A 26,981-nucleotide genomic window follows, 5' to 3' on the forward strand; every position below is an offset into this window, starting at 1 on the left:
TAAAGCCCTAATAAACATGTGCTTCTTTGATTTCTAAAACAAAACATTGAAACAGCTTCTCCTTTTTCTATGAATTTCCAGCGACCCCAAACTTTTCTGCAAGAATTCTACTTTCTGCGAGAATTTATGCATTTAGTGGAATGATGTTGAAACATAAAAATTGAAAATGTAACGAATTTTCATTCATGTTTTCCAAAATATTGAACCAAACGTGAAAAATTATTAGTTTTTTAAATTCCAATAATTTATAGACATTTCCTTGTTTTGTTTACAAATACAACTGGCAGTAAAGCTGGGTACACATTGTCAGTTTTGAATGACAGATTTGTTGTTGCTTGCTAGTGTGGCCGTTAATTTTTGTCATTCATCATGCAACCACAAAATATTTTGTGGTTGCTCGACGGTTGGACAGTTATCGATAATTGCAAAAAATCATCATTCAAAACTGACAATGTGTACTGTACTTAACGTTACAAACAAAAACAAATTCCTTTGTGGTTGTTGTTCGAGTTGTATTTGTTGTAGTATTAACTTTACCTTATATTTGTTCTACCATGAGTGATTTCATTGAAAAAATTTCATGAAATTATGCGTCACTTGATCGACTTCCACAGTAGAGTAAAATCATAAAATTGCTGCAGTGAGGAATTCGATTTAAGAACGCCTAATTTCATGAAATGTTTTAAATTCACGCTAGTGTAGACCGGGACTAAGTGAATTCATAGAAAAAGATGTACTCCAACGGCACTTGTACTGTACACTTGCAGTGCTGGGTATTACTAAAAAATCCTACCATACAGTACACCTATTGCGGTCATATCACATGTTTGCGTCACACAATACGTTACGTTATGAACTAACTGAACATTATTTTCTCCCTCTTTTCTTGTTTACATTTTGCATCTACGAACGGTTACTCATGCCAATGTGAGTAACCATGAGAATTGTCATTTTATTCATCTCCAATCCAATCTGTTGTCGTATCGCCGTGAGTTTCTCATTACGAGGAGTAGAAACAACAACGCGCCGCGGCGGATGTAATAAAATACTGTGAAAAAAAACAAGAAAAACAAATTGGAACACAGAAGAAAAATTGTTGATTTTGCGTGACGTGTAATTGGAAAAAGATGTCATCCATCCAATACTACAAAGAGAAATAAAAAATATGAAAACTTCAATGGAATTAAAATAAACAGTGGTGGTAAATGGTAAATAAAATAAACACGATTTTTCTAATTTGTGCAAGAATTTGAAGGGGAGCAAAGCAGAAGAAGAAAAAAAGATAATCTCTCATTTTTTCGGTACAATAGTTTTCGACGAGTGAACGTGTGTGTGTGTGCGTGCGTGTTGATTTATTTTCTCCATCGCGCTGACCGTTGTCGTTTTTTTGCAAATTAAACGTGCCAAAGAAGCAACAAAAGTGTGTTTTGTGTTTTCCAAATTCCAGCAGCAACAACAACTGCAAAACATTACAGAATTAAAAAGCTTTGACAATTGGAGAATACATTCTTTTGACAATCCGTCATTGTTGTTGTTAATCCACAGATATTTGTTCTTTGCATCGCCAGTAACCGTTAGTTGATTTGTGCTGGCCTCTCTATTTCTATTTATCTACCTGTACAACAACAAAAACAACAACATTGGTCGTGTTCTCTCATCCCTCGCGAGTGTACACAACACTACAACACTGTATCCATGAATGAGTGTTGCGCGCTGTTGTTGTTATTGTTGGTGGAGTGAAGTGTATATTTTGTTGTTGTTGTATTGGGGCACAAATGGCGGTGGTTTGGTGGTTGTGTTGTTATTCGTTGTTGTCGTGTGTTGAGACTGTTGGACATTAGTGATTTGCTGTTGTAAGTAAACCCCCCTCCCCCGAATACATATTTACTTACGAAGCGATTATTCTTCATTCGGTTCGTTTGAAGATGAAAGTGCGGTCAAAAATAACAACAACAACGAAAAAAGTAACATTGTAATTTAATCTCAACCACCTGACGACAATCGACAACAAAATAAAGATAAATGAATGGGTCTTATTGGACAAATGGCGACACATAAAGACAGATGGATGCTCGATTTACCTAAAAGTGCTTTACAATAACAACAACGACTGTTAGAAATCACTTGTCATATGATAAAGGAATTTGCTCGTGTTCTACGACCCACCGCCCCGGTCATTTGCCAATACAATTTTTCAATATTATCTTCGCTTCGAGCCTTAATAACCCACCGATTTATTATTAATCAGATTGCTTTTGTGTATATTTTTTTGTCGAATTAGTTCTTAGTGCCTATATCCGGTTTCGTTTTCGTCGTGTAATTTCGTCTTTTTTTATTTTTTAGATTTATTGGAGAATTACCAGAACTTTACTAAAGAAACTCAACAAAAAAGTAAAGCTTTGAAAAATCCCACCATTTTTTGTGTTTTATTATTCTGATGATAAAGGGACTGTCATCAACAACAAATACCCAAATACCCGGTCTCTAATTTCTAATCGATACATTGTATATTTGTGTTCTCCCGTGCTGTCTCGCTCTTGAATAGACGGCATTTTGTTATTTGCCGGCTATCTATGAGAGACAGACGACTGTTGCACACAAAACATCGGCGGCAGCAACAACAACAACATTGACCAAACAACACAAACAGGTAAGTTGTTATTCTTAAACATTTATTCGTGTGTCATTTGCACAGTGCCTTGGAAAAATGAAAAAATGGATTTAAATCTCCCTATGAAATTTTTACAGAAAATAGTCCTCCGGACACTGATCACAGCGATCTATGGAACAAGTGTCGTTTAGTGGCACCTCTCGGATCGGTCCGGAATTTTTTACCATAGGTAGCCCTTGGGACCCTGATTCCAACGATATATAATTTTCCGGGGGGAAGTCCATACTTACCGAGATATTGGTCTTGACATTTCGGAAAATAATTTACAGTAGATAGCCCTTGGCACACTGAACACAACGATATATAGCTTTCCGTGGGGAAGTCCGTACTTCCCGAGATATGGGTCTTGACTTTTTTACTTTTATCGCCATTATTTTTAAAACCTATGCAATATGGGACTCGTTTTAAAGCTCACGAAGAGTACTTTCCAATGCAGACAATAATTAATAATGGTAATTAGATTTTCCAATAATAATTTATCAAGTTATTATTGGGCTACGCCATCAAAACTCTCTTTTATATTGAAAGTCCTTTTAAGTAGCCGGACTTCGGCCGGGGATTTAAGACTTTCTCCTATGGACAGGTACAAAAGAGGGCTACGCGATCAAAACTCTCTTTTAAATTGAAAGTGTTTTTAAGTAGCCGGCCTTCGGCCGGGGATTTAAAACTTTCTCTATGGACAGGGACAAAAGTGGGCTACGCGATCAAAACTCTCTTTTAAATTGAAAGTGGTCCTAAGTAGCCGGCCTTCGGCCGGGGATTTAAGACTTTCTCCTATGGACAATGACCAAAGTGGGCTACGCAAACAAAACTTTCTTGTAAATTTTAAGTTTCCTAAGTAGCCTGCTTTTAACAGGAATTTAATACATTCTCCTATAAACAGGTGTAAAAATAGGTCGCGTACATAAAAGTACTCTCCATAAGCGTTAAAACGATGCCCATATTGCCCACGTTAGAATTGTAAAATGTCAAGAACCATATTTTGGGAAGGATGGACTTCCAACCCGGAAAATTATATATCGTTGTATTCAGGATGCCAAGGGCTATCTGTTGTAAAAATTTCAGACGATACGAGAGGTGCCCCTAAACGACATTTAAGCCGTGATCTATAGTTTTAGTGGGGGGAAGCCCATACTTCTCTCGAGATATGGGTCTTGACATTTCACGAATGTCTTACTATTATCACAATTATGGACATTCCTCGGATCGGGTTGAAATTTTTAGCATAAGTAGTCCTTGGAAACCTGATCAAAACGATATATTGCAATCCGGGCGGAAGTCCATTCTTTCCGAGATATGGTTCTTGAGATTTTACTATTCTAACGTGGGCAATATGGGTATCGTTTTAAAGCATTTGTAGAAAACTGTTGATAAATTGTAATAAAAATGTAAACAAGAACTGTCGTTAAAAATGGGTTTTAAAGAACTTAGGGTGGTCCCCCGTGGGTTTTTTAAAGTTCTTAGCAGTGTCCTCAAAGAGGCCAATAGGCGTGGGTTCTTTAAAGTTTTTAGCCGTGTCCTCAAATAGGCCAATAGTCGTGTTTTTTTTAATGATCTTATCAGTGTCCTCAAAGATAAGATCAAGCAAGAGGCGTGGGTTTTTTAATGATCTTATCAGTGTTCTCAAAGAAGCCAAGAGGCGTGGGTTTTTAAAGTTCTTAGCAGTGTCCTCAAAGAGGCCATAGGCGTAGGTTGTTTAAAGTTCTTAGTAGTGTCCACAAAGAGTCAATTAGGCGTGGGTTTTTTAAAGTTCTTACAGGGTCCACAAAGAGACCAATAGGCGTGGGTTTTTTTTTAAGTTCTTTGTCGTGTCCCCAAAGAGGTCAGTAGGCGTGGGTTTTTTAAAGTACTTAACAGTGTCCTCAAAAAGGCCAATAGGCGTGGTTTTTTTAAATTCTTAGCAGTGTCCTCAAAGAGGTTAATAGGCGTGGGTTTTTTTTAAGTTCCTAGCAGTGTCCTCAAATAGGTCAACAGGCGTGGGTTTTAAAAGTTCTTAGCAGTGCCCTCAAAGAGGCCAATAGGGGTGGGGTTTTTTAAGTTCTTGGCAGTGTCCTCAAAGACGCCAAAAGGCGTGGGTTTTTCAAGTTGTTAGGAGGGTCCTCAAAGAGGCCAATAGATGTCGGTTTTTTAAAGTTCTTAACAGTGTTCTTAAAGATGCCAATAGGCATAGGTTTTTTAAAGTTCTTAGCTGTGTCCTCAAAGAGGCCAATAGGCGTGGGTTTTTAAAGATCTTAGCAGTGTCCTCAAAGAGGCCAATAGGCGTGGGTTTTTAAAGATCTTAGCAGTGTCCTCAAAGAGTCCAAAAGGCGTGGGTTTTTCAAGTTCTTAGCAGTGCCCTCAAAGAGTCCAAAAGGCGTGGGTTTTTCAAGTTCATAGCAGTGTCCTCAAAGAGTCCAAAAGGCGTGGGTTTTCAAGTTCTTAGCAGTGTCCTCAAAGAGGCCAATAGGCGTGGGTTTTTAAAGATCTTAGCAGTGTCCTCAAAGAGGCCAATAGGCGTGGGTATTTAATGATCTTAGCAGTGTCCTCAAAGAGACCAATAGGCGTGGGTTTTTAAAGATCTTAGCAGTGTCCTCAAAGAGACCAATAGGCGTGGGTTTTTAAAGATCTTAGCAGTGTCCTCAAAGAGACCAATAGGCGTGGGTTTTTAAAGATCTTAGCAGTATCCTAAAAGGGGCCAATGAGCGTGGGCTTTTTAAAGTTCTTAGCTGTGTCCTCAAAGCGGCCAAAAAGCATGGGTTTTTCAAGTTCTTAGCAGTGTCCACAAATAGTCGACAAGGCGTGGGGTTTTCAAGTTCTTAGCAGTGTCCTCAAAGAGTCCAAAAGGCGTGGGTTTTTCAAGTTCTTAGCAGTGTCCTCAAATAGTCGACAAGGCGTGGGTTTTTCAAGTTCTTAGTAGTGTCCTCAAAGAGTCCAAAAGGTGTGGGTTTTTCAAGTTCTTAGTAGTGTCCTCAAATAGTCGACAAGGCGTGGGGTTTTCAAGTTCTTAGCAGTGTCCTCAAAGAGTCCAAAAGGCGTGGGTTTTTCAAGTTCTTAGCAGTGTCCTCAAATAGTCGACAAGGCGTGGGTTTTTCAAGTTCTTAGCAGTGTCCTCAAAGAGTCCAAAAGGCGTGGGTTTTTCAAGTTCTTAGCAGTGTCCTCAAAGAGTCCAAAAGGCGTGGGTTTTCCAAGTTCTTAGCAGTGTCCTCAAAGAGTCCAAAAGGCGTGGGTTTTTCAAGTTCTTAGCAGTGTCCTCAAAAAGTCCAAAAGGCGTGGGTTTTCAAGTTCTTAGCAGTGTCCTCAAAGAGTCCAAAAGGCGTGGGTTTTTAAAGTTCTTAGCAGTGTCCTCAAAGAGTCCAAAAGGCGTGGCTTTTTCAAGTTCTTAGCAGTGCCCTCAAAGAGTCCAAAAGGCGTGGGTTTTTCAAGTTCTTAGCAGTGTCCTCAAAGAGTCCAAAAGGCGTGGGTTTTTCAAGTTCTTAGCAGTGTCCTCAAAGAGTTCAAAAGGCGTGGGTTTTCCAAGTTCTTAGCAGTGTCCTCAAAGAGTCCAAAAGTCGTGGGTTTTTCAAGTTCTTTGCAGTGTCCTCAAAGAGGCCAATAGGCGTGGGTTTTTAAAGATCTTAGCAGTGTCCTCAAAGAGGCCAATAGGCGTGGGTTTTTAAAGATCTTAGCAGTGTCCTCAAAGAGGCCAATAGGCGTGGGTTTTTTAAAGTTCTTAGCAGTGTCCTCAAATAGTCGACAAGGCGTGGGGTTTTCATGTTCTTAGCAGTGTCCTCAAATAGTCGGCAAGGCGTGGGGTTTTCAAGTTCTTAGTAGGGTCCCCAAAGAGGCCATAGGCGTGGATTTTTTAATGATCTTAGCAGTGTCCTCAAAGAGTCCAAAATGGGGTTTTCAACTTCTTAGTATGGTCCCAAAAGAGGGCAATAGGCGTGGGTTTTTTAAAGTTCCTAGCAGTGGCTTCAAATAGGGCAATAGGCGTGGGTTTTTTTTTAGAGTTCTTAGCAGTGTCATATCGTGAAATGTCTACCAGACTTATATGAGGTCCATTATGGACTCAATCGGTCCACTCCTTCGGTTACCTCCCACACAAAATTTCGGATAAGTTCAGTTTAGGACCTGCTCTTGAATCGCTTTGGTTTTTGTTGCAGGGACTTGTATTCACTGCACCCCATACGACGCTATAAGTTTCATCAGGGGCAAGTCCATACTTGCTGAGAAAATAGCCTGAAAGGTGCAAAAAACCCCTATGACACCGTGTGTAGTGGTTGGAACGCATAATAACTCTCGAACGGATCTGCCGATTTGGTCCAAAATGTGGCCTTCGTAATATTTTGTGCAAACTTAGTTTAATTATTTATTTTATTTATTCATTTATTGCGATAATTGGTTTAAGTTCGAAGATAAGCCATATCGGTTCCCTCCTTCAGGTACCTCCCCCACAAAAGCTCAAAAATTTTCGAACAAATTGTGCGCACGATAACTCTTGATGGGACCGATTTGGTCAATACTTTACACATCCAAATATATCTACCAGATTTAGATCAGGTTTGAATATGGACTCTATTTGTCCTCTTCTTCGGGTACCTGCCACACAAAATTGTGGATAAATTCACTTTAAGACCTGCTCTCGAATCACTTTGATTTTTGTTAAAGCAACTTGCATTCGCTGCCTGTGTTCGTCCACACTTTGGGTATTGTAATATTTCTTCGATTATGAGATGAAATTCGAAGGCGGTGCTTATAGGTCCAAGCCTTGCGGTACCTCCTCCACAAAAGTTGGAAAATATTCGCTAAAATGGTACGTGCGATTTCTCATAGACGTAGCGACCGATTTGGTCCAAACTTTGGATCTCTAAATATTGTCGAAACTTAGTTTATGTTTAAATTTGGGCCCTATCTGATCAATCCTTGTGTTACCACCACCCACACAAATGTTCAACATTTTAGTGTGGTTTAGGGTCTGTTCGAGGATCCTTTGGACATTTTTACCGAAGGTTTTCCTAGTGGCCCTGTTTACAGCAATATTATGTTTTTCGTAGGCTATTGTGATAAAAGCCCTATCTATCGTTATTCTCGCAAATGTTTGAGATTTAATCCTACCCATACTTTTGTCGGTTCATACGCCCAAAATTTTGAAAACCCACATAAATACATAAGTTTTTTTTTTTTTTGGGAAAAAAGTATTTCAATCCTCACAGGCTGAGGGTATATCTGTGACTGATACTTTTTTACTTGTTTTTTGTTTTAGATTTATTTCAAGTGAATATTTGTGTACTTTTTTGCATCACTGTGCACCCTACCCACTTTGCTATAAAATCCCTATTCTTTACAAATCGTAATTCCATTATTGCATACATTGGCATAGCCATTATCATCAGCTTCGCCGTTGTCGTAGTTGTTTAATTTTCTTTTTTTTCCTTACAACCACAAAATCTGAGAATTAAATGTAATTATGACCACTTAAACCGGTTTCGTATTGTTCTGATCGTCGCAGTCGCCGGACCAAAGTCATAGCAACAAGCAAATGAGGGAGCGAGAATAGTTGTCATTCTCTTTTCAATTTGCATTTCCACAGCCTTGCTTCGTACAGTTCCCCATCCCGTCGCGCCACCAACTGCTCTACTAAAATCGTTAAACAATGTACGCCCCCATAACCAAGTTTTGCTGTCATTTACATTCAATTGAAAGTTTACTTTTTTTACGAGGAGAAAAGATAAGAAGGCACATACACATTGTTACATTCTCACGACCCCCACCGATAACCCAGTGAACAATTTAAGAATTTACAAATTTGCAGTTTAGGGAAATAACTTGTTTTTTTATGATAGGATTAAGATGCCTGTGAAGTTATATTGGAAATTACCTACGTAAAATAATTATATGTGCAAACTAATATTGTGATATTTATCGTCTAAAACAAAATATATTTCCAATATTATTTTTACATTACAGTTAGTGCTTACGATTGCTTTTAAAATATAAAAGAAAATTGCGTTCTTATTAATTTCATATTAGAGAAAAATAATTTATAACAAATTTGTCATAGAAAATAATTATATGTGCAATAACGAACATTTTTAAAAAATTCATAATAATGAACAAAATTGGTGTACATTTAACATGATATTGTATTGTCCTTGTGGATTAGGACTTGTTGTAGCCTTCGTCTCATAGAACCGACTAGGTTTCTTAAGGTGTTAGTGGTGATATACTCCCATTCCGCCAATAATGCACATTTCAATTATTTCAGCGTCGTGCACTCCTTTGACTTCGCGAAAACTTTGGCGGATAGTATGCCCCGAAGGTCTTTAATGGGTTTGTGGCCATGAGATATAGCTGGCCACTCCAATAACCGTACATTTCGTGCCTTTAAAAACTCCTTTGTAGTTCCAACAGGTTGATTCGGGGCAATATCCTGCTGGAAAGTCCAATTTTATCCGTACAGTTCTCCAGCAAAATCTATTAATTTGTTCTCTAACAACTAAATTTATGTTTCGGCACTCATTTTTGTCGGAACAAAACTTAAAGTAGACTTTCGTTGATGTTAAGTGTTCCCTTTATGACGTGACAGACGCGAATGTTTTATAATTCTCATATAATTATTTTTTATTGGTTTGTAAATTAAAATCGAATGTCTCAACTAACGGGATTACAAATTAAATCCAATTAAGGTATTACTACTAAGCAACAAGTGAGAGGACATAAGCAAAATTTAGAAAAAAATTGAGATTTAATACCTTTAGAATTTATTTGAGAATTGGGAAGTTTTCGAGGAGGATCTCTTATGGTATGCGCTGCATTCAGAGCTGGACGAAAGCCTAATTTAAATTTTGTTCCGACAAAAATAAATGACGAAACATATGTTGAGCTGTTAGAGAACAACTTAATAGATTTTGGTGGAGAACTGTACGGATATAATTGGACGTTCTAGCAGGATATTGCCCCGAATCACCCTGTTGGACCTACAATAGAGTTTTTGAAGGCACGAAATGTACGGTTATTGGAGTGACCAGCTATAACTCATGGCCACAAACCCACTGAAGACCTTCGGGGCATACTGTCCGCCAAAGTTTTCGCGAAGTCAAAGGAGTGCTTGAAGCTGAAATAATTGAAATGTGAATTATTGGTGGAATGGGAGTATATCACCACTAACACCTTAAGAAACTTAGTCAGTTCTATGAGACGAAGGCTACAACAAGTCCTAATCCACAAGGACGATACAATATCATGTTAAATGTACAACAATTTTGTTCATTATTATGATTTTTTTAAACATTTTCGTTATTGCACATATAATTATTTTCTACGACAAATTTGTTATAAATTAATTTTCTCTAATATGAAATTAATAAGAGCGCAATTTTCTTTTATATTTTAAAAGCAATCGTAAGCACTAACTACAATGTAAAAAGAATATTGGAAATATATTTCGTTTTCGATAATAAATATCATAATATTAGTTTGCACATATAATTATTTTACATAGGTATATTGGAAAAATTAATTTTTAGCAAAGGCGCAAACCATTCACAGGGTGACTCAGAGAAAACATATTTAACTAAAATTGGAGAACAAATTTGATCGCAAATTATAATTTATGGTCATAACTATTAACATAACGGTAAAGTATAAACAATTCTGAACAAAATGAATGAAGGAGGCATAAATACGTGTTTAATATATATCAAAGAGCTGTATTGAAAAAGACACTGAACAGAACAGCCCATTGTGCCAAAACTATAAAAGATGGGCGGACGAAACTTGGCTTAAATTAAAGGCCTCTTGAATAGCTATCAGCCCATAAATAGGTTTTATCCGAAATCAATTTCAGAGATCTGCATTTTGCGATTTACCTTGGGCCCACCTCTGAAATATACACTTGACATAATAGCCCACTGTGCCAAAACTATAAAAGATGGGCGGACGAAACTTGGCTTAAATTAAAGGCCTCTTGAATAGCTATCAGCCCATATAAAGGCTTTATCCGAAATCAATTTCAGAGATCTGCATTTTTGCGATCTACCTTGGGCCCACCTATGAAAAAGACACTAAACAGAACAGCCCATTGTGCCAAAACTATAAAAGATGGGCGGACGAAACTTGGCTTAAATTAAAGGCCTCTTGAATAGCTATCAGCCCATATATAGGTTTTATCCGAAATCAATTTCAGAGATCTGCATTTTTGCGATCTACCTTGGGCCCACCTATGAAAAAGACACTAAACAGAACAGCCCATTGTGCAAAAACTATAAAAGATGGGCGGACGAAACTTGGCTTAAATTAAAGGGCTCTTGAATAGCTATCAGCCCATATATAGGTTTTATCCGAAATCAATTTCAGAGATCTGCATTTTGCGATTTACCTTGGGCCCACCTCTGAAATATACACTTGACATAATAGCCCACTGTGCCAAAACTATAAAAGATGGGCGGACAAAACTTGGCTTAAATTAAAGGCCTCTTGAATAGCTATCAGCCCATATATATGTTTTATCCGAAATCAATTTCAGAGATCTGCATTTTGCGATTTACCTTGGGCCCACCTCTGAAATATACACTTGACATAATAGCCCACTGTTCCAAAACTATAAAAGATGGGCGGACGAAACTTGGCTTAAATTAAAGGCCTCTTGAATAGCTATCAGCCCATATATAGGTTTTATCCGAAATTAATTTCAGAGATCTGCATTTTTGCGATCTACCTTGGGCCCACCTATGAAAAAGACACTAAACAGAACAGCCCATTGTGCCAAAACTATAAAAGATGGGCGGACGAAACTTGGCTTAAATTAAAGGCCTCTTGAATAGCTATCAGCCCATATATAGGTTTTATTCGAAATCAATTTCAGAGATCTGCATTTTTGCGATCTACCTTGGGCCCACCTATGAAAAAGACACTAAACAGAACAGCCCATTGTGCAAAAACTATAAAAGATGGGCGGACGAAACTTGGCTTAAATTAAAGGGTTCGTGAATAGCTATCAGCCCATATATAGGTTTTATCCGAAATCAATTTCAGAGATATGCATTTTGCGATTTACCTTGGGCCCACCTCTGAAATATACACTTGACATAATAGCCCACTGTGCCAAAACTATAAAAGATGGGCGGACGAAACTTGGCTTAAATTAAAGGGCTCTTGAATAGCTATCAGCCCATATATAGGTTTTATCCGAAATCAATTTCAGAGATATGCATTTTGCGATTTACCGTGGGCCCACCTCTGAAATATACACTTGACATAATAGCCCACTGTGCCAAAACTATAAAAGATGGGCGGACGAAACTTGGCTTAAATTAAAGGCCTCTTGAATAGCTATCAGCCCATATATAGGTTTTATCCGAAATCAATTTCAGAGATCTGCATTTTGCGATCTACCTTGGGCCCACCTATGAATTATATACTGAACATAATAGCCCATTGTTCCAAAACTATAAAAGATGGGCGGACGAAACTTGGCTTAAATTAAAGGCCTCTTGAATAGCTATCAGCCCATATATAGGCTTTATCCGAAATCAATTTCAGAGATCTGCATTTTTGCGATCTACCTTGGGCCCACCTATGAAAAAGACACTAAACAGAACAGCCCATTGTGCAGAAACTTGGCTTAAATTAAAGGGTTCGTGAATAGCTATCAGCCCATATATAGGTTTTATCCGAAATCAATTTCAGAGATATGCATTTTGCGATTTACCTTGGGCCCACCTCTGAAATATACACTTGACATAATAGCCCACTGTGCCAAAACTATAAAAGATGGCTTAAATTAAAGGGCTCTTGAATAGCTATCAGCCCATATATAGGTTTTATCCGAAATCAATTTCAGAGATATGCATTTTGCGATTTACCTTGGGCCCACCTCTGAAATATACACTTGACATAATAGCCCACTGTGCCAAAACTATAAAAGATGGGCGGATGAAACTTGGCTTAAATTAAAGGCCTCTTGAATAGCTATCAGCCCATATATAGGTTTTATCCGAAATCAATTTCAGAGATCTGCATTTTTGCGATCTACCTTGGGCCCATATATGAAAAAGACACTAAACAGAACAGCCCATTGTGCAAAAACTATAAAAGATGGGCGGACGAAACTTGGCTTAAATTAAAGGCCTCTTGAATAGCTATCAGCCCATATATAGGCTTTATCCGAAATCAATTTCAGAGATCTGCATTTTGCGATAGCTGATAGCTATTCAAGAGGCCTTTAATTTAAGCCAAGTTTCGTCCGCCCATCTTTTATAGTTTTGGCACAGTGGGCTATTATGTCAAGTGTATATTTCAGAGGTGGGCCCAAGGTAAATCGCAAAATGCAGATCTCTGAAATTGATTTCGGATAAAACCTATATATGGGCTGATAGCTATTCAAGAGGCCTTTAATTTAAGCCAAGTTTCGTCCGCCCATCTTTTATAGTTTTTGCACAATGGGCTGTTCTGTTTAGTGTCTTTTTCATAGGTGGGCCCAAGGTAGATCGCAAAAATGCAGATCTCTGAAATTGATTTCGGATAAAACCTATATATGGGCTGATAGCTATTCAAGAGGCCTTTAATTTAAGCCAAGTTTCGTCCGCCCATCTTTTATAGTTTTGGCACAATGGGCTGTTCTGTTTAGTGTCTTTTTCATAGGTGGGCCCAAGGTAGATCGCAAAATGCAGATCTCTGAAATTGATTTCGGATAAAACCTATATATGGGCTGATAGCTATTCGAGAGGCCTTTAATTTAAGCCAAGTTTCGTCCGCCCATCTTTTATAGTTTTGGAACAGTGGGCTATTATGTCAAGTGTATATTTCAGAGGTGGGCCCACGGTAAATCGCAAAATGCAGATCTCTGAAATTGATTTCGGATAAAACCTATTTATGGGCTGATAGCTATTTAAGAGGCCTTTAATTTAAGCCAAGTTTCGTCCGCCCATCTTTTATAGTTTTGGCACAGTGGGCTATTATGTCAAGTGTATATTTCAGAGGTGGGCCCAAGGTAAATCGCAAAATGCAGATCTCTGAAATTGATTTCGGATAAAACCTATATATGGGCTGATAGCTATTCAAGAGGCCTTTAATTTAAGCCAAGTTTCGTCCGCCCATCTTTTATAGTTTTGGCACAATGGGCTGTTCTGTTTAGTGTCTTTTTCATAGGTGGGCCCAAGGTAGATCGCAAAAATGAAGATCTCTGAAATTGATTTCGGATAAAGCCTATATATGGGCTGATAGCTATTCAAGAGGCCTTTAATTTAAGCCAAGTTTCGTCCGCCCATCTTTTATAGTTTTGGAACAGTGGGCTATTATGTTCAGTATATATTTCATAGGTGGGCCCAAGGTAGATCGCAAAATGCAGATCTCTGAAATTGATTTCGGATAAAGCCTATATATGGGCTGATAGCTATTCAAGAGGCCTTTAATTTAAGCCAAGTTTCGTCCGCCCATCTTTTATAGTTTTGGAACAGTGGGCTATTATGTTCAGTATATATTTCATAGGTGGGCCCAAGGTAGATCGCAAAATGCAGATCTCTGAAATTGATTTCGGATAAAACCTATATATGGGCTGATAGCTATTCGAGAGGCCTTTAATTTAAGCCAAGTTTCGTCCGCCCATCTTTTATAGTTTTGGCACAGTGGGCTATTATGTCAAGTGTATATTTCAGAGGTGGGCCCAAGGTAAATCGCAAAATGCAGATCTCTGAAATTGATTTCGGATAAAACCTATTTATGGGCTGATAGCTATTCAAGAGGCCTTTAATTTAAGCCAAGTTTCGTCCGCCCATCTTTTATAGTTTTGGCACAATGGGCTGTTCTGTTTAGTGTCTTTTTCATAGGTGGGCCCAAGGTAGATCGCAAAAATGAAGATCTCTGAAATTGATTTCGGATAAAGCCTATATATGGGCTGATAGCTATTCAAGAGGCCTTTAATTTAAGCCAAGTTTCGTCCGCCCATCTTTTATAGTTTTGGAACAGTGGGCTATTATGTTCAGTATATATTTCATAGGTGGGCCCAAGGTAGATCGCAAAATGCAGATCTCTGAAATTGATTTCGGATAAAACCTATATATGGGCTGATAGCTATTCAAGAGGCCTTTAATTTAAGCCAAGTTTCGTCCGCCCATCTTTTATAGTTTTGGCACAGTGGGCTATTATGTCAAGTGTATATTTCAGAGGTGGGCCCAAGGTAAATCGCAAAATGCAGATCTCTGAAATTGATTTCGGATAAAACCTATATATGGGCTGATAGCTATTCAAGCGCCCTTTAATTTAAGCCAAGTTTCGTCCGCCCATCTTTTATAGTTCTGGCACAATGGGCTGTTCTGTTCAGTGTCTTTTTCAATACAGCTCTTTGATATATATTAAACACGTATTTATGCCTCCTTCATTCATTTTGTTCAGAATTGTTTATATTTTACCGTTATTTTAATAGTTATGACCATAAATTATAATTTGCGATTCAATTTGTTCTCCAATTTTAGTTAAATATGTTTTCTCTGAGTCACCCTGTGAATGGTTTGCGCCTTTGCTAAAAATTAATTTTTCCAATATACTTTCCAATATAACTTCACAGGCATAGGATTAAGAACAATCTCCAGTTTTCAGAAAGTTTTTATTTAAACATTTTCTTTGGTGCTGGATAACGTAATTATTTTTGTAATAGGGTAGATTTTTTTAGTGGTAAAATAAACTTGACATTGACTTCTTGATGCGGAAACGCATTTTAAAAAATAAAACTTTCAACTGATAAGAAACCTTGTACACAGTCACATGAAAAGCCAGCATCATAATTTGTACTCAAATGAATTCCCGACCATCTCTCTCTCAGTGAGACATTTGGAAGATAAGAAAATGTGATAAACCCCACTTGATAATGGAATTTGTTATACAGAAATGTGTTAAAAACATAATGTGAAAACTAAAATATTTCCGACATATATTTGTAACAAATCAAGGTTAGATTGTAGGTCTGATAAAATGTGTATCTTTTTTGGACCAGAAATATCCGAATTCTTTATAAGAATGCGTAGTGCGATGAGTCAAGAAAAGCTTTCCACCAACCTCTCAGGGGTAGTGAAGCGCGTGCTAAAATATATCGTCCCCAGATTAACCCTTGTGCATGAACGACTAAATTCTAAATTCTTCAATATAAGTTGTTGATGGCAATATATCTTCGATCTGAAGTAAATAATCTCCTAATCGAACACGAGATAGAGTACTGATCGAAAATCAATAGCATGTGAAGTTCAAAGGGCAAGTGGAGTTATGATGTCATTGTAAATATGAGTCGAATCTTAAATGTTACCTCAATTAAATCAAAACTGGGAAGGAAATGTTTCCGATACAAACAATTGTCCCAATTACAACAAGAGTATTATTTTTCTTCGTACGCCAGTAATTGGTTTTGACAACCTAGAATTGTTAGACACGCATGACTATAAACCAGACCATCGATCAGTCGAAATGTACATACCTATATTAGGGTTATGACTTTTTTTAAATTTTTTCTCAAAAATGATTTCCTGTAATGATACTGAATGAACTTCTGCATATTATTGCCTAAATTAACATTCAATCCATTTTATTATAAAAAAGGTTCCTCATAAACCACTTTAAAAAAAGTTTTTTAATGAGGGTTGGCGTTTTTTATTTGGGATGACGACTTCTATTTTGTTTTTCAAAATAGTCAGGCTTAATCCCATAGTCGTTGTTTTAATATTTAATTAAAACAACTTTAATTTATTAGTGGGGAAAATTTGGTGATGTTTACCAAGGGGTAAGGCAGGGAAGATACGTGTGCAAAGAAACACTCTGATCCAGAATTTCTTTGGCACTACCTAAACTCGAGCAACTTGCAAGTGAAGTTGCTCGAGTTTAGGTAGTGCCAAAGAAATTCTCGATCAGAGTGTTTCTTTGCACACGTATCTATTTGAGTGGGCAATTGACACTTGGGTATAAAAAGTTTATTGTTGAAAAACAAGAAACAAGGGAACTGATGAAGATCTGTGGCGAGATCAGAAACTATAGTCTTCTCTGCCTTACCCCTTGGTAAACATCGCCAAATTTTTCCCACTAATAAATTGAAGTTGTTTTAATAAAATATTAAAACAACGACTATGGGATTAAGCCTGACTATTTTGAATAACTAAAGTTTTTTTTTTTTGAAAAAATACTATGAAATGAAAAAAAAATTTCAAAAAATGATTTCCTGTTACACGCATAAATGACCTTTAACGACTAAAATAACTTTTATTCCATTAAATATTGAACAAGTAAAAAGTCGTTAAGTTCGGCCGGGCCGAACTTTTTATACCCTCCTCCATAAAATAGTCTTCATTAAAATGAAATAATTAGTTTCCTTTTACAAATTTTAGGTGGACAAATTTTTCTCCAACTGCCTACATTATCTAATCTAATCTAAAAAATGTGTTCAGTCAGGTGAAAGGTACCACCTATGGGACTATATCAAAGTGTCGACCTATATTTAAAATTTTTGGTGGAAAAGTATTATAACTGCAGGAAACCTCAAACGTCAAATTACGGGTAGTTTCGTCACACAATGTTTAGCTACATTGTGTGACGAAACGAGACAATCAAAATCAAAAGTTTGCAGGTACAGTTATATGACAATTTTTAGTGAAGAAGTTTCGTGACCATAGAAAATTTTAATGTCAAATTACAGCTAGTTCGATGGTTGCTGGAGAAGTTTCGTGGCCGATGTAATGCCAAATTACATCTAGGACGGTTAAAAATTGTAGCTAAAATCCTCAAAATACCAAAAATTGGGATGTACCGTTATATGGGAGCTATACCAAAACATGCAGCAATGTTCACGATTTTTGGTGGAGAAGTTTCGTGACCAATGAAAACTTCAAACGCCAAATTACCGCTAGTTCGGTTAAAAATTTTAGCTAAAATCCACAAAATACGGAAAATCGGGAAGTACCGTTATATGGGAGCTATACTAAAACATGGACATATATTGACGATTTTTCATGTAGAAGTTTCGTGGCCACTGAGAACCTCAAATGTCAAATTAAAGATAGTTCGATTAAAAATTGTAGTTAAAAGCCCCAAAATACCGAAAGTCGGGAGATACCGACTGTACTAAAACATGGACCTATGCCCATAATATTTGAATACAAGATTGTTGATCACTAGGAACCCTAAATGTCAAATTATAGCTAATTCGGATTGAAAATGTGACTAAAAACGCCAAAATACCTGAAATCGGGTGGTACCGTTATATGAGGGCTATACCCAAACGTGAACCGACTTGACCTGCCTCAAACAAAAGACGCATCTTCCCAAAATTGCAGCGTCTTATCTCCATTTTTATGGGTGCCATCGTGGTGCAATGGTATGCCAGTCAACATCAAACACTTTTCAACGGTGGCAAAATACCCCTCAGTAATGTTGGCGACATTTCCTGAGTATTTCAGCCATGTAAAACTTCCCTACAAAAGTGGTGTCTTAGACACGCCGTTCGGACTCGGCGATAAACATTAGGTCCCAGATCATTGATCATATGAATCGGGGTGCACTCATTGATATGAGAGAAGTCTCCCCTGTCCCGCCTGGGATGTTTGTGGAACAATTATATATTATATACAGTGGCTCCAAGCGAAAGTCGTACACCTAATGAAATGTTTTTAATTGACTTATATCTCCGACACAAAAAGGGATATTAAGAAAGTATTTGCGGAGCCTTTTAGTGCATTTAGTCGACAATTTAGAAACACGATATAATAAAATAATCAACCCGTTTACATTGTTGAAAAATTAAATTAGCTAAAATACTAAGAATTTTAGCACCAAGCGAAATTCGTACATTCGCAGATCGACTCAGATTTTTACCCTGATCAAGAATATATAGGGTCGCAAATGATTATTTCAATGCGTTACAAACGGAAAAAAAACTTAATATACCCTCCATACTATGGTGAGGGTACTTTGGTTATGTCGTGTTTCCCTATACCTTGTTTTCAGTTAAAAATCTGCTTACAATGACTTCAAAAATTTGTAAAAAATTCTAAAAAATAAACATGCTAAAAGTTTGTGTAGAAGCTTTTTTATCGAATCACTTTATAATTAAGATTTTATGTAATCTTAGGAAAAAACTCATCAAAATATCATACGGAGATACGAGGTTGTAAAGAATTCATAACCCTAGTACATAAATACAGTATAGTCTCGATAATCCGGACACCAGCATTTTTTACATTGTAGACTCGGTAATCCGGACATCTCACATTTTTCGTGCCTCGATAATCCGGACACCAACATTTTTTCCTATCTTGAGCATTAGATTTTTATTTATTTCATTGACGGTTTCGTTAGCAATTGGTGTATAAATAAAAAATTAAGGTTTTCAAATTTTTCGGTCCACAACTCGTCTTTCCGGCTAGCCACTGTTGACAGTCAATATGGAATTAACTATTTGAATCTATTGAATAATTTTCTACCCTTCAACCACCGATGCATGATGATAAGCAAAATTATTTTAAACATAGTGATGAGTAGCCTAGTTCCATTAAAAATCGGTGTTAGGTGTTCCTTTCCCCTAAAGGAATTAGTTTATTAAGCCTGCGATTAGTGAGAAAGTCCCTTGGAACTATGCATTGTATTCCAATGATATTTTACCTAGAAATAATAGCTTAGTTTTAAGATTTAGATTTTTTAGATTCTCTAAGTAATTTTTTGAGTTACCGACAAAAATCGGTAAAATTAAAAAGCAAAATGATGAATGAAAAATTGAAATAAAATTTGGCAGCACTTTTGCAATAGGCAGAACACAACGAACACTTTTTGGTCGCTTACTTAATTTAATTTTACCGGTTTTTTCAGTAACGCAAAAAATGAATTGGAGAATCACAATTCTTATTTAGAAGTTCAATAAGCCATTTAAAAAACGTATGTACTCCTTTTATTTTCAATCTTTGATATACAAAATCAGAGGCAACTACGCATCGTTGTATACAAAATATATTCACCATAAAAATATATTCACCATAATGAGTGCATTTGAATTTTGAAAATAAATCTCAAATCGTAACGGGCTCGCGCCCCATGGACACTGAAAATCATTATGTGTACATGGGCTATACAGTTTATATCTTTAAAAAAACTATGAAAAAATATCCCCAATTATAGAGAAGTTTTAGACTATCTGTGTATTGGAACCCGCTAAAAAGGCGTATAAACACGTCCCACATGGTGGTGCACGCAGAACTGGCAGGCCAAGGCTTCGATATTCCAAAACCTAAGCAATAAATAGAGAGAATTGGAGATCTTGTCTTAGTTCGGCTTATTGAACAATCGTTCCGTAATGGGCCACTAAGTGTATTGGAAATGCCACCTAAATTGCGCTGGAGAAGTAAAATTAAAAAATAAATCTGGTAGCCAGGAGAGCTGCTTAAAATGGTCACAACCCGTGATATTGGCTTAATATGAATTCGTTTACTTAAGATGTCAGTTTATATTCTAGTAAACGTCCGATATTAATGATTTTAACTTACAAATTATGTGTTTTTGTGACTACTCGGTAATCCGGACAATTCGATAATCCGGACATCGCCGAAACACGTGGTGTCCGGATTATCGAGACTATACTGTTTATGTACAAGTTGATTCGATTTAGACAGAAAACATCTAAAGAAATAGTTACCTAAAAAGCCTCAGCCGATGGATGAACGAAACAAAAAGTAACATGGGTTATAAGATTGTGCCAACCATTCATTTTAGATGAGTAGCATCCGTGCGGAAACTGTAGCCCAAAATGTCCTTTTAAGGAATTGGATATATCACAAACTTCGTTACACCGTGTTTTCCATAAAGACGTGGGTCTTAAGGCTTATAAAGTTCAAGCTCATACCATCACCAGCTGAATGTGTCCTTGTAATGCATGAAAATGAACCGGAAATCATCTTGATTGATGCGCACCATTTCCACCATTTCAACAGGCAAAATTGTCCCATCTGGGCTCGGAAAACCCTAAAGATATTGCTGAGAAGCTTCTTCACCCGAAACGTGTGACTATTTGGCGGAATTTATCGACCGGAGGGTTCATTGGACATTACTTATGATGAATGGATAGGTCTATCGAGAGATGATTAATGATTTTTAATGGTCAGAGATAGATTGTATTTATCTGGACAACACTTACTTTCAAAAAGATGGCGCTACGTGACACACAAGCAACGTAACCATTGCTCTTTTACGGGAAAAGTTCCCGGGTCGTGTTATCTCTCGCAGAAGTTATCACAATTAAGCGTCGAGATCTTGTGATTTAACAATTTGTGTATTCTTTCTTCGAGATCATGTTAATGAAAAGATCTAGGCTAACAGGCCAGTGTCGATTCAAGACCTCAAAAATGGTATTCGTGAGGTTATTGAGGACATAGTGTAGCCACTTTGCGATTTATCATTAAACGAATATAGTCCTGTAAGTCCTTGGTCGCACCACACCACTCTAGGTGCTTGGTGGCCGAAAAATATTGGGTCTACTGGTGCCTGAAAATATTCTTTAAAAAATACACGTTATTGGGTCTACTTCTGCCTGAAAAATATCCTTTAAAAATCCATGTTATTGGTTCCAGTATACTGGAGCAAAATATTCCTAACTGAAAAATATTCTTTACAAAATCCACTTTACTGGGTCTACTGCTGACTGAAAAATATTCTTTAAAAAATCCACTTTTTGGGTTACTGGTGGTTAGAAAATATTCTTTAAAAAATCCACGTTATTGGGTCTACTAGTGGTTGGAAAATATTCTGTAAAAAAACCGAGTTGTTGGATCTACTGGTGGCTGAAAGATATTCTTTAAAAATCCACGTTATTGGGTCTATTGGTGCCTGAAAAATATTCTTTAAAAAATACACGTTATTGGGTCCACTGGTGCCTGAAAAAAAATCTTAAAAAATCCACGTTATTGGTCTACTTGTGCTCCGCAAAATTTTTTTTAAGAAAACAACTTTTTGGGTCCACTGGTGCCTGAACTCTTAAAAAATCTGGATCTAGTGGTGCCTAAAATATTATTTAAAAAATCCACGTTTATTGGTCTGTTGGGCGCATGCACCTGAATTGTAATAACCTTTTTTTTAATGTTTGTTTACTTTTTTAAAACAAAAAAGAACAAAAACTGGTTAAATATTTAAATACCATTCACGAATAACTTGTTAATATTCTGCAATTATAAGCTGTGCATACAATAAAATTTTAGAGATCCACATGTGTTCGTGGATGTCAATAATGTCAATAAACTCTTTTCAACAAATATTTTTAACAAATATCACATAAAATATAATTGATTTTGTTTTTTGTTTGTTTAATTTTTAACGATTCGTTTAATTGAATTTTAAAAACATGATTCTGATGTTCGCAATTAAATTGTATTTAAATGGGCATTGATTAGTGGGGAAGTTAATTTGATTTTTTTGTTTGTTTGTTATTTTCCAAGTATAAAGTTAATGCGTGCTAATTTCAGAGAGTATTTATAAATCATACTAATATCTTGAACGCATTGGCCCACTTATTAATTTAAGTCCACAAGATAGAGTCAAACATCGCATCTTGTGAATGAGAATTATTAACGTTATATTTACAATTCACGGGACTCGAAGTAAACAAATGGTATTGTAATAAATGGCGCCAAGAAAAACTTGCTTATAAGTAGTGTCGCAAGACACGCCGCTCGGACTCGGCGATACAAAGTAGGTCTCATATCAGTGAGCCAATATGAGCCTTCCGAAGGGACGGAAATGTTATGGGAACATATATATTTATGTATAATAACAGACAGGTCCACTATAAAGTTTATAATTAACATTTCGCGGACCAATAACTCAAGAAAAAATTATGTTTACTTTTGTGTTATCTGCCGTCATATCCGCAACATCTTTCATTCTTTCAAACAATCAACATACACGGCACAATCCAACCGCATATAGAATTCAAAGTACCTACAATAAGAACACCAATTTTTATGTATGAACATGCCTACTACACACGCACCTAGCTCTTCAATAACAAACAATTGCCATACAGGTAGGTCGTAGCAGCGTGGCGTTATTGACATCGTTTGCCCTTTTGACAGTTGCATTAGCTGTTTCTCTATTGTCTCAAAGAAAAACATTAAAAGCAGTGTTGCCATTAGCCGACTTTATTTTACTAACAATATTTTGCCCAGTAAGACGAGCAGGTTCTTTATAGAAGAGTTGACAGAAGACTTCATATACGAGTTAAACGTCATCTTTATAGACGAGCTAAAGGTCGTCTCTATAGACGAGCTAAAGGTCGTCTCTATAGACGAGCTAAAGGTCGTCTCTATAGACGAGCTAAAGGTCGTCTCTATAGACGAGCTAACGGTCGTCTCTATAGACGAGCTAAAGGTCGTCTTTATAGACGAGCTAAAGGTCGTCTTTATAGACGAGCTAAAGGTCGTCTTTATAGACGAGCTAAAGGTCGTCTTTATAGACGAGCTAAAGGTCGTCTTTATAGACGAGCTAAAGGTCGTCTTTATAGACGAGCTAAAGGTCGTCTTTATAGACGAGCTAAAGGTCGTCTTTATAGACGAGCTAAAGGTCGTCTTTATAGACGAGCTAAAGGTCGTCTTTATAGACGAGCTAAAGGTCGTCTTTATAGACGAGCTAAAGGTCGTCTTTATAGACGAGCTAAAGGTCGTCTTTATAGACGAGCTAAAGGTCGTCTTTATAGACGAGCTAAAGGTCGTCTTTATAGACGAGCTAAAGGTCGTCTTTATAGACGAGCTAAAGGTCGTCTTTATAGACGAGCTAAAGATCGTCTTTATAGACGAGCTAAAGATCGTCTTTATAGACGAGCTAAAGGTCGTCTTTATAGACGAGCTAAAGGGAGACTTTATAGACGAGCTAAAGGTCGTCTTTATAGACGAGCTAAAGGTCGTCTTTATAGACGAGCTAAAGGTCGTCTAAAGGCAGTCTTTATAGACGAGCTAAAGGTAGTCTTTATAGACGAGCTAAAGGTCGTCTTTATAGACGAGCTAAAGGTCGCCTTTATAGACGAGCTAAAGGTCGCCTTTATAGACGAGCTAAAGGTCGCCTTTATAGACGAGCTAAAGGTCGTCTCTATAGACGAGCTAAAGGTCGTCTCTATAGACGAGCTAAAGGTCGTCTCTATAGACGAGCTAAAGGTCGTCTTTATAGACGAGCTAAAGGTCGTCTTTATAGACGTGCTAAAGGTCGTCTCTATAGACGAGCTAAAGGTCGCCTTTATAGACGAGCTAAAGATCGTCTTTATAGACGAGCTAAAGGTCGCCTTTATAGACGAGCTAAAGGTCGTCTTTATAGACGAGCTAAAGGGAGACTTTATAGACGAGCTAAAGGTCGTCTTTATAGACGAGCTAAAGGTCGTCTAAAGGCAGTCTTTATAGACGAGCTAAAGGTAGTCTTTATAGACGAGCTAAAGGTCGTCTTTATAGACGAGCTAAAGGTCGCCTTTATAGACGAGCTAAAGGTCGCCTTTATAGACGAGCTAAAGGTCGCCTTTATAGACGAGCTAAAGGTCGCCTTTATAGACGAGCTAAAGGTCGTCTTTATAGACGAGCTAAAGGTCGCCTTTATAGACGAGCTAAAGGTCGCCTTTATAGACGAGCTAAAGGTCGTCTTTATAGACGAGCTAAAGGTCGTCTTTATAGACGAGCTAAAGGTCGTCTTTATAGACGAGCTAAAGGTCGTCTTTATAGAAGAGCTAAAGGTCGTCTTTATAGACGAGCTAAAGGTCGCCTTTATAGACGAGCTAAAGGTCGTCTCTATAGACGAGCTAAAGGTCGTCTTTATAGACGAGCTAAAGGTCGTCTTTATAGACGAGCTAAAGGTCGTCTTTATAGACGAGCTAAAGGTCGTCTTTATAGACGAGCTAAAGGTCGTCTCTATAGACGAGCTAAAGGTCGCCTTTATAGACGAGCTAAAGATCGTCTTTATAGACGAGCTAAAGGTCGCCTTTATAGACGAGCTAAAGATCGTCTTTATAGACGAGCTAAAGGTCGCCTTTATAGACGAGCTAAAGGTCGTCTTTATAGACGAGCTAAAGGTCGTCTTTATAGACGAGCTAAAGGTCGTCTTTATAGACGAGCTAAAGGTCGTCTTTATAGACGAGCTAAAGGTCGCCTTTATAGACGAGCTAAAGGTCGCCTTTATAGACGAGCTAAAGGTCGCCTTTATAGACGAGCTAAAGGTCGTCTCTATAGACGAGCTAAAGGTCGTCTTTATAGACGAGCTAAAGGTCGTCTTTATAGACGAGCTAAAGGTCGTCTTTATAGACGAGCTAAAGGTCGTCTTTATAGACGAGCTAAAGGTCGTCTCTATAGACGAGCTAAAGGTCGCCTTTATAAACGAGCTAAAGATCGTCTTTATAGACGAGCTAAAGGTCGCCTTTATAGACGAGCTAAAGGTCGTCTTTATAGACGAGCTAAAGGTCGTCTTTATAGACGAGCTAAAGGTCGCCTTTATAGACGAGCTAAAGGTCGTCTTTATAGACGAGCTAAAGGTCGTCTTTATAGACGAGCTAAAGGTCGTCTTTATAGACGAGCTAAAGGTCGTCTTTATAGAAGAGCTAAAGGTCGTCTTTATAGAAGAGCTAAAGGTCGTCTTTATAGACGAGCTAAAGGTCGTCTTTATAGAAGAGCTAAAGGTCGTCTTTATAGAAGAGCTAAAGGTCGTCTTTATAGACGAGCTAAAGGTCGTCTCTATAGACGAGCTAAAGGTCGTCTTTATAGACGAGCTAAAGGTCGTCTTTATAGACGAGCTAAAGGTCGTCTTTATAGACGAGCTAAAGGTCGTCTTTATAGACGAGCTAAAGGTCGTCTTTATAGACGAGCTAAAGGTCGTCTTTATAGACGAGCTAAAGGTCGTCTTTATAGACGAGCTAAAGGTCGTCTTTATAGACGAGCTAAAGGTCGTCTTTATAGACGAGCTAAAGGTCGTCTTTATAGACGAGCTAAATTTCGTCTTTATAGACGAGCTAAAGGTCGTCTTTATAGACCAGCTAAAGGGAGACTTTATAGACGAGCTAAAGGGAGACTTTATAGATCAGCTAAAGGGAGACTTTATAGACGAGCTAAAGGTCGTCTTTATAGACGAGCTAAAGGTCGTATTTATAGACGACCTAAAGGTCGTCTTTATAGACGAGCTAAAGGTCGTCTTTATAGACGAGCTAAAGGGAGGCTTTATAGACGAGCTAAAGGTCGTCTGTATAGACGAGCTAAAGGTCGTCTTTATAGACGAGCTAAAGGTCGTCTTTATAGACGAGCTAAAGGGAGACTTTATAGACCAGCTAAAGGGAGACTTTATAGACGAGCTAAAGGGAGACTTTATAGACCAGCTAAAGGGAGACTTTATAGACGAGCTAAAGGTCGTCTTTATAGACGAGCTAAAGGTCGTCTTTATAGACGAGCTAAAGGTCGTCTTTATAGACGAGCTAAAGGTCGTCTTTATAGACGAGCTAAAGGGAGGCTTTATAGACGAGCTAAAGGGAGACTTTATAGACCAGCTAAAGGGAGACTTTATAGATCAGCTAAAGGGAGACTTTATAGACGAGCTAAAGGTCGTCTTTATAGACGATCTAAAGGTCGTATTTATAGACGACCTAAAGGTCGTCTTTATAGACGAGCTAAAGGTCGTCTTTATAGACGAGCTAAAGGTCGTCTTTATAGACGAGCTAAAGGTCGTCTTTATAGACGAGCTAAAGGTCGTCTTTATAGACGAGTTAAAGGTCGTCTTTATAGACGAGCTAAAGGTCGTCTTTATAGACGAGCTAAAGGTCGTCTTTATAGACGAGCTAAAGGTCGTCTTTATAGACGAGCTAAAGGTCGTCTTTATAGACGAGCTAAAGGTCGTCTTTATAGACGAGCTAAAGGTCGTCTTTATAGACGAGCTAAAGGTCGTCTTTATAGACGAGCTAAAGGTCGTCTTTATAGACGAGCTAAAGGTCGTCTTTATAGACGAGCTAAAGGTCGTCTTTATAGACGAGCTAAAGGTCGTCTTTATAGACGAGCTAAAGGTCGTCTTTATAGACGAGCTAAAGGTCGTCTTTATAGACGAGCTAAAGGTCGTCTTTATAGACGAGCTAAAGGTCGTCTTTATAGACGAGCTAAAGGTCGTCTTTATAGACGAGCTAAAGGTCGTCTTTATAGACGAGCTAAAGGTCGTCTTTATAGACGAGCTAAAGGTCGTCTTTATAGACGAGCTAAAGGTCGTCTTTATAGACGAGCTAAAGGTCGTCTTTATAGACGAGCTAAAGGTCGTCTTTATAGACGAGCTAAAGGTCGTCTTTATAGACGAGCTAAAGGTCGTCTTTATAGACGAGCTAAAGGTCGTCTTTATAGAC

At 37.7% G+C, this 26,981-nt stretch overlaps 1 protein-coding gene across 4 annotated transcripts in view; it reads left to right on the forward strand.

The window, feature by feature from the left end:
• Window positions 1-985: 985 nt before the first annotated feature.
• Window positions 986-26,981, forward strand: part of Pgant5 (polypeptide N-acetylgalactosaminyltransferase 5) — a 299,665-nt gene continuing 273,669 nt past the window's right edge. For 2 of the 4 annotated variants that reach the window (XM_073970570.1, XM_073970567.1), the window contains exons 1-2: window positions 986-1,208; window positions 2,344-2,650. The gene's annotated coding sequence lies outside the window, so the exon portion shown is untranslated. Of the gene's footprint in view, window positions 1,209-1,452; window positions 1,574-2,343; window positions 2,651-26,981 lie in introns of those variants that run through there. The other 2 variants (XM_073970568.1, XM_073970569.1) reach the window with 2 other exon arrangements.

This window comes from Musca autumnalis, unplaced genomic scaffold (assembly GCF_047663935.1).
Source record: "Musca autumnalis isolate F117 unplaced genomic scaffold, ASM4766393v1 scaffold_2, whole genome shotgun sequence".
Classification (NCBI taxonomy): domain Eukaryota; kingdom Metazoa; phylum Arthropoda; class Insecta; order Diptera; family Muscidae; genus Musca; species Musca autumnalis.